The sequence below is a fragment of the Rhipicephalus microplus genome, chromosome X, assembly GCF_043290135.1.
Source record: "Rhipicephalus microplus isolate Deutch F79 chromosome X, USDA_Rmic, whole genome shotgun sequence".
Classification (NCBI taxonomy): Eukaryota; Metazoa; Arthropoda; class Arachnida; order Ixodida; family Ixodidae; genus Rhipicephalus; species Rhipicephalus microplus.
In genome coordinates this window covers 486765963-486773253 of record NC_134710.1, presented here as the reverse complement: position 1 = coordinate 486773253, position 7291 = coordinate 486765963, and the positions used below count along the sequence as shown (strand labels likewise).

The 7291-nt window shown below is 44.6% G+C and overlaps 1 long non-coding RNA gene across 1 annotated transcript; it reads right to left on the bottom strand.

Moving 5' to 3' along the window:
• Positions 1 to 1966: 1966 nt before the first annotated feature.
• On the bottom strand, positions 1967 to 4502 carry LOC142775037 (uncharacterized). Its single transcript, XR_012886651.1, has 3 exons — positions 4366 to 4502; positions 3924 to 4306; positions 1967 to 2482 (listed from the first exon to the last, which is right to left on the bottom strand). It is a non-coding gene; the product is annotated as an uncharacterized LOC142775037 (long non-coding RNA).
• Between the last annotated feature and the right edge of the window lie 2789 nt (positions 4503 to 7291).

The following is a 7291-nucleotide window of genomic DNA, read 5'->3' as shown; positions in this document are numbered from 1 at the left end:
GAAACGGGCACTACGTCTGATCGCCTTCGCTCCATTTCAATCGCCTTCTACGCCACTCTTTATTTATTTTTCCGTGCTTCCAATTAATCTTTTGTTCACTCTAAAGTTAGCTATATTGATGTACCGCCTCATTTATCATGGTCTATGTGTTTCAGGGCTATCCACACAACATCTTGTCAATACTAATAACACCAGGTTTTCAGCCTGTCACAATTTCCTTCTCCCTAAAGTGCGTAGCAATTATGGAAAACTAACTCTTAAATTTACAGGTGTATCCGTATGGAACAACATACCACTTGAAATAAAGTTATGTCCCACATTCTATTCGTTTTGCAAAATGTTTAAAGAGTACCTAATCACAAAACGTGTTTTCTAAACTCTGCCGTCGTGCCTTACTCCTAATTTTAGTATTTCTTTTACTCACTATACCACTTGCTGTTGCACAGAACTTTTCTTGCCTTGTTATTATAAAATTTTAACCATTCTTTGTTTAATTCGTACAAAGTGTTTTTCACTGCTTGCTGCATTGTTATCGCAATTTACTTATTCTCTAACGGAAGTCCCCCCGACAGTTTTCTAACTTCGGGACTTCCTCTGTACTGTAGAATTTTATTCATGTAATGTATGCATTCCTGAAATAAAGTTTGATTGATTGATTGATCATTTTGACGTCGGCTTGGGGACCGTATAGCTAAGTGGAAAATGTTTGTGACGTGTTAAAAATGTTTAACTATTATTGCTGTCTGTGAAAATGTGTTGGCACTAGTTTTCAAACGTTGAATGAGGAATACGCCACAATCTAAAGTTATTTTGTCCGTTAATGTTTTGAAATGACGCTAAATTTAGCAGGACGGTAAGTAGCGGCGCTTGGTACAACCTCGTTTCAAGCATTTACTGTTCCCATATCTCAACCACTATTCAAACCTAAACAGCGCAACCTTCTAAGCCGCTTGCTCAGTCGAGCGCAATCATGGCGGAGGGCAACAGCACCAGTAGCCAACAGCAGCAGCGGTTCATCTGCGTTTTCGAGGCTCAGCGCGCGCTGGTGCTCGCCTTTACGGAGAAACATCCCCAGCTCGCGGCGAAATCCATCGAGCTGCGGCACGGCGTCACCATCGCCGACCGGCGGCGGCTGTGGCAAAATCTCAGCGACGCGCTGAACCATGAAGGGCCTGCGCAGGAGTGGTAGGCCTGCTGGCGCAGGCACGCGCATGATTCCCGCCATGACGCCGCCGCCACCAGAGAGGCGCAAACGTGAGTGACCGTCAAATGACGTGGGCGATTTGTTTTTTGACATGGTGTATGATTTCAGGGGCACTGGATGGGGTTTGCTGCCTGGCTTCCGCGGCCGGGTTCTACAGTCAACTGGAATGACACGCTTCAGCGGTGTCTCTAGCCTCAACTATCAACAGGTAAGCACTCTGCCACCACAATATCACGGGTTCCTGAGTGGTGCCATGACAGAGTTTGATATATGAAGGGGCGCTTTAGCGGAACCTTGTTAAAGGGGAAGATAGTGCAGGAGAGAGAATTCAAAACCAGGTAAGTTTATCAACTAAAATCTCATTTTGCAGTCCTCGCAGTACAAGTTATTTATCATAACAGACACGCAATGTCTGCGGGCAAGTGCATGCACTGAAATTGAATACAAGGTATTATTGGTCACTGAATAGCCGCAGAACGTTTCCGCAGATGTTTAGTACGTAAGGTTGTAAAATAGAGTAACGAATACCCACTTTTTAAAGAATCATACTTACGACACTTTCCAGCAGGCGGATGTTCCCACTGCTGCGGTGGAAATGGAGGTGGAGGCCACTGAAGCGGCTGCGTATGGCAGTGACACAGTAACACGCAAGCATCCGAGAACTTGTTGCTTAATTGAGTGCAGGACCACAGCCTTGAGCAGGGCGACAAGATGCTCAAAGTGAGTACATCCTTTGTTTACATTTTACATAAGAGGCGTAAACATTCTCCATGTTTTATTATGATGGCTGAAAGTAACTTGGGCTGTAAATAAGAACCACGCATTATATTGAGCGCACGGTATCGAATATCTGCAATGCTAAACTGTCGGGCAAAAGGTTGGTTATCGCCGAAAAGGCTGTTTGATGGTAGGATGCATTTGAAGAGATGAATGAAAAGTAGTTCCAGGAAATGTTTGTTGGTCCGCATAAGGAGGGCATAGCTTTAGGATGAAGCTTCACACTTTCAAAGGATGCCAACAGGCCAGTGGATCTTCAACTGAGGGAAAATTGTTGTGCCCGTTGCAATTCTTGGCAGCAGCAGCTTCCAGCCACGAGATGGTCAAGGGTTTACCGGCAGCTCCCTCAAACATTTCCGCCTAGATGATTCATCGCAGGTGTTGCGGGGAATAAAAACATCAACCACTTGCATCGCTTCTGCAGCACGGATTATGGCAGCGGCGCCGGAGGGCGTCCTGCAGGCGCTCCATTCCTTAGCATGGACCATGGCTGAGGACCATCTGGGAGAAAGGGATGCGTAGTTTAGTTTTGTATTTTTCGTCATGTCTTCAATGTTTTTACTTGTCATCATTCATTATTGATTTGTCGGTTTCAATACGTTTAGGTATTGCTGTTCATGTTCAATTGTATACGCTTCTGGAGACATATACATAGTTTAGTTTGTTTTTGCCATGTTTTCAATGTTTTAGCTTTTTATCATTCATTATTTGTTTAGTGGTTTTGATATGTTTACGTGTTGCTGTTCAAGTTCCATTTTAAAAGTTCTTTGTTTGAATTTAGTACACATTACTAGATTTAGGTTAGCTTTTACTTTGTACAAGGAGTACATCATTTCTTGTGTTCGATATATGCGTTTCTTAATTTATGTTCGAGCTGCTCCAGTGGCAGTCTTTTTTCCCTACATTTCAAAGGTGTCTTGTCACTCACATGGAGACCACCAGCGTATAGTTGACATTTTGTGTAAAGGTTTCCGACACTGTGATATTTGTATTCCCCAATAAGTTTTCTAGCTCAATGCGCTTTTTATGCAGCATTACGGCTTATAGTAGAAATGTGTTATCTTTTTGCCTCACTGTTTTGCAGCTCGCTGTGATATTTTCATTTCAGCGCAATGAGGGTAAGGTACGAAAACTACATTCTGAGTCTTTTTTGAGAGCACTAAGCTAGTAAGTGGTGATGTCGCACATTTACGCAAATGAAAATGGTCATCACAGCAACATGCCAGTGATTGATTTCATCTAGGTTTCATTGTAAACGGCTCGTTGCGGGAGTAAATTTTGAACGTGGTATAGTTTGGGAGCTGCGAGACTGCTGAGCCAATTATTCCTGCTGTATGTTATCAAAGCAACTCGGCTGTTGTTTGCTGTCTTGATTTACGCATTTTTAAGCATTACAGCCGGACTGCAGTCGAGAATTCAATTCAAACGTTGTTTCAACAGTTATACAATATTTAGAACAATGAACAAAAAGCCAGCACAACTTGAGCACAATTGCTCGTCAAGCCTGGCGTGTACAATTGAATGCTTGTAGTCAGTGACTATGAGAAGAGACGAACTTATGTATCATGTGTTCATGAAACATGTTACTAACGAAATCGCCCTTTATATGCGTTCTGGTGAAAGAAATTGTGTGACGCTGCTGCATTTGTCGCACAATTTTCGATGGCAACATTCAGCACAGAGTGTCGCTCATAAATGCTTGCTCAAATCTAGTCTGTTGTGACTGTGATCACTGATATAAAAAACTGGCGTTTCTGTTGCATATTTCATGTTACATTGAAAAAAAAGTGCAGCATTTTCACGTTGCCACTTTTGCTTCTTATTGAAGCACGAGTAAGTACTTTGTATATTCAAATGTGGCAAACACAGCCCTGTCATACCTAGATGCACTAAAATCAGTATAAATAAATCTTGTGTGTGATATGAAAACATGAAAACTCACCGTTCCTGTCTGCTTCAAACAAGGCCCAAGACAGCCCTGCGCTGCTGATGTCTTCTGAGCAGCACATTGCGTGGTGTGAGCATATGGTCCACCTCTGGCTCCTTATCCTCAGCTGGTGGCATGTCCACAACATACTCGTCCAAGGTCCAGTCACCCGCATGCAACCCAAGCATAGATAATTTGCGCTGCCTGGTCACGGTTGTAGAGCATCGTTCGGAAGTGCCGCAAGCAGCGGAACTTGCTCTTCAACACTCCGATACATATTTCCACAACATTGCGCGTTGATGCGTGCTCCTTGTTGTATCAGCCTTTGGAGGTGTTGCGCGGCTGACTGCCAGTGACTGAAATTAGGAGCCATGACTCGAGGAGATACCCTGCGTCTCCTGCAATAGAAACATAAAAGCTGAGTGCTCTGCCCCAGGTAATACACATTAATAATTACCATGCAGATATTCGCCAGGCTGCAGGTGTACAGCTAGGTGTGCACCCAGTGAGTTGTGTTCCAACACCCAGGAGTCATGCCACGAACCTGGGAATCATGGGCCCATGACAAGGATGCGCAGCCATACGTTGCACACCTGCGATGAGGAGCGATATAAAATAGTACTGCATTTATGCTCCAAATAAAACTGTTTTTCTTCTACGAATATGCAGGAAACAATGCATACTAGATCAGTCATTGGTAAAAGAAGCTTCACTGAGAGCGAAACACAGCGTGTAGCAACTGGTGAGGAGGGAGGGGGGCAATAACCCCTCCTCTGCTGTACACATGGCTTTGATTTCCACTGAATGATCGATAAGTGAAAACCTACGCCTTGCTCTTGGCAAAGAACACTCGTAAATGCCAAAGCCAGCTCATGCAATTGTGATTGCAAGCACTTTTGTGTTTGAAATACTTCCCTGTCGTGTATATATTTCTGCTACGTCTACGGCCCATATTACTGATTACCTCCAACATGCACAACTCAATTGCGCATGCACCCCAGTACCAAAACGGCAACTGGCTCATGCACAAAACACTTGCTACGTACGATCCCAGAGGCCTTACAAGCCACCAACTAGCTCTCAGCCAGTTCCCCGCAGGTTTTCTTTTATTCGTTGCATTATTACTTTTTCCAGCTGGGGCGTCACAACTGAACAATTGCTCCGTTGGGCGAGTAAGAAAGGGTCCTAACGGTACTTAAAATCACGACGTTCAGGGCATATTAGCCCTTTCTGGACATGAAGCTCGCCGCGTCGGCCAATTTAAATCTCTCTGGCTTGCGAATGGTGGCCAATGTGCCATCGACACACGCCAGCACGCCTGGGATGCAACCGCGTAGCACAAATTCTGCCTTTGCCTCATCCTTAGCAGCTGTTGTCAGTGGGAAGTCTGCCAGCTTTTTCCTAGCAGCCACGGTGATGATGGCCTGCGTAACCTCGTGGACAGCGTTGCTCACGGCCGACTGAGACTTGCCAATGTGCTCCTCGCGACCAACGCTCCTCTAGAAGCAATCCGTGGCAAAAAATCGCAGCGTACACAACACTTTCCTTACTGTGAAAAGGCCACTAGCTCGCTGAGATCCGATGATAGGGACAACTTCGTCGCACAAGCTACGCACTGTTCATTCGGACAGACGAGAAGATTGCCGAGACTCTTCTTCAGTGAACTTTTCAAATGCATCTTTAATCTCGCTTTGTCGTCTCTGCTAGGCGGCAGCTGCCGCACAGGCGAGGCAAAAAACCGTGGCAGTGGGAAACGCCTTGTTGTGTAAGCGCCTGGATGCTGAAAAGTCGCGAAGCCTTAACATTTCAATCCAATCCATGCCACCTTGCAGACATTTCAATCAATTTCGGTTCCTTTCGGGTGGTCTCTCTGACCGTTCCTTCGTCTTCGTCCGAAAACCGGAGAAAAACAGTCACGTGACACCTCGGCCAACGTCACATAGAACGTCACAGCATTCGTCACGGCTCGAACGGGCCAATCACGTGCGACTCAATGGAACAAACCGCCTCCATCCAGATTTGGAATTTGTACATAATTGCACCACTGAATCACCGCCCGCATAGGTGCGACAGTGCGTTTGTCAAGTGGTATTTTTTTTATCTGAGCATTTGTTGTTAGCAGAAAAACACTAATAATAACCGATATAAAGTTCGAAACTGTCTTATCACATGTTTTACAAACCATTCTACAACTGTCTAATCGACATTTATGCATCTTCATTCCTTCAAAGCTTAGGTAACTAAACAGATCTAGTTAAACAATATTTTAAAACACGAAAAATAGTCACACTTACTCCGGGAAACGGTCAACAGTATAAATTTCGTCACGCCATAAACGCGTGCGTTGACATATTTTTCTATTCTGGCTTAAGATAGCGGGGGCACCCTTTATATCTTAGTGGGGACTGGCCCTTTATAGCTCTCTGCAGCTTACAATGAGACATTGGCTACACTGTAAAAAAAAAGTATACCCAGCTGGGAGAATTTGGGGGATGATGCTCCCGCTTTGCTCCGCTGACGTCACGCAAACCGGAATCTACCAGAGCATATATATTCGTTTTCCATCGTTTTTCTCTGGTGGGTAACGGATGAAGGAAAGCTGAAGAAAATGGAGCCCATTCCCTAATTTTGCTCCGGTGGTTGCTCCGCCATTGCTCCGGCGCATCGCTAAGTGGCTTTCATTGGCTATTGGAGGAGTGACGTAGGAAGCCTTATCATCGGGTGGCCGTCATTCTCCACAAATCAACATGGCGAAGAAAAAGCCATGTTGCAGCGCAGTGAGCATTGTGCGGTGAGCATTGTGCAGTGACCATTGTGCGAAGCTTTCCCACGCGTTCGAAAAAAGGAAAATATTCTGTGCACCTTCTGGACATCACAAGCGACTACAATCAGCAAAGAAGGTTATCATCGACAGAAGGTAGTTTTGCGAACGGCTCTACCACTCAAGCCACCAATTGGCTTTGGAAGGCCTAGTCACATGTATTCTTTTATTTGAAGAAATAAAATGTATTATTATTGTTATAAAAAATATGTCATAGTTCTCGGCATCGAACGACACATTGTGATCTCGCCAGTGTTGAGCGACCCAGCGGTAGCTGGTGCGGTGAAAAATGGTGACTGAGCGTTGCCTGAATTACCTGTGTTATTCTTGTCAGGTAGGGCTAAGATTGGATAATCTTGCGTCGATATTGCAAACATGTGATATATATTAGGCTAATTTTACAAGATGTCAGTAGAAAGTCAGTGTAATTCTGATAATGCGTTGTTTGGACTACGCGTTTCTTTTTCTTAAGAAAACTTCAGTAAAGCTAAATGGTGAGGCGTGCGAGTTGGTACTGATTCATTATGGCGTAAATGTAGCGCAAAAAAGGCGTGATCAAGAT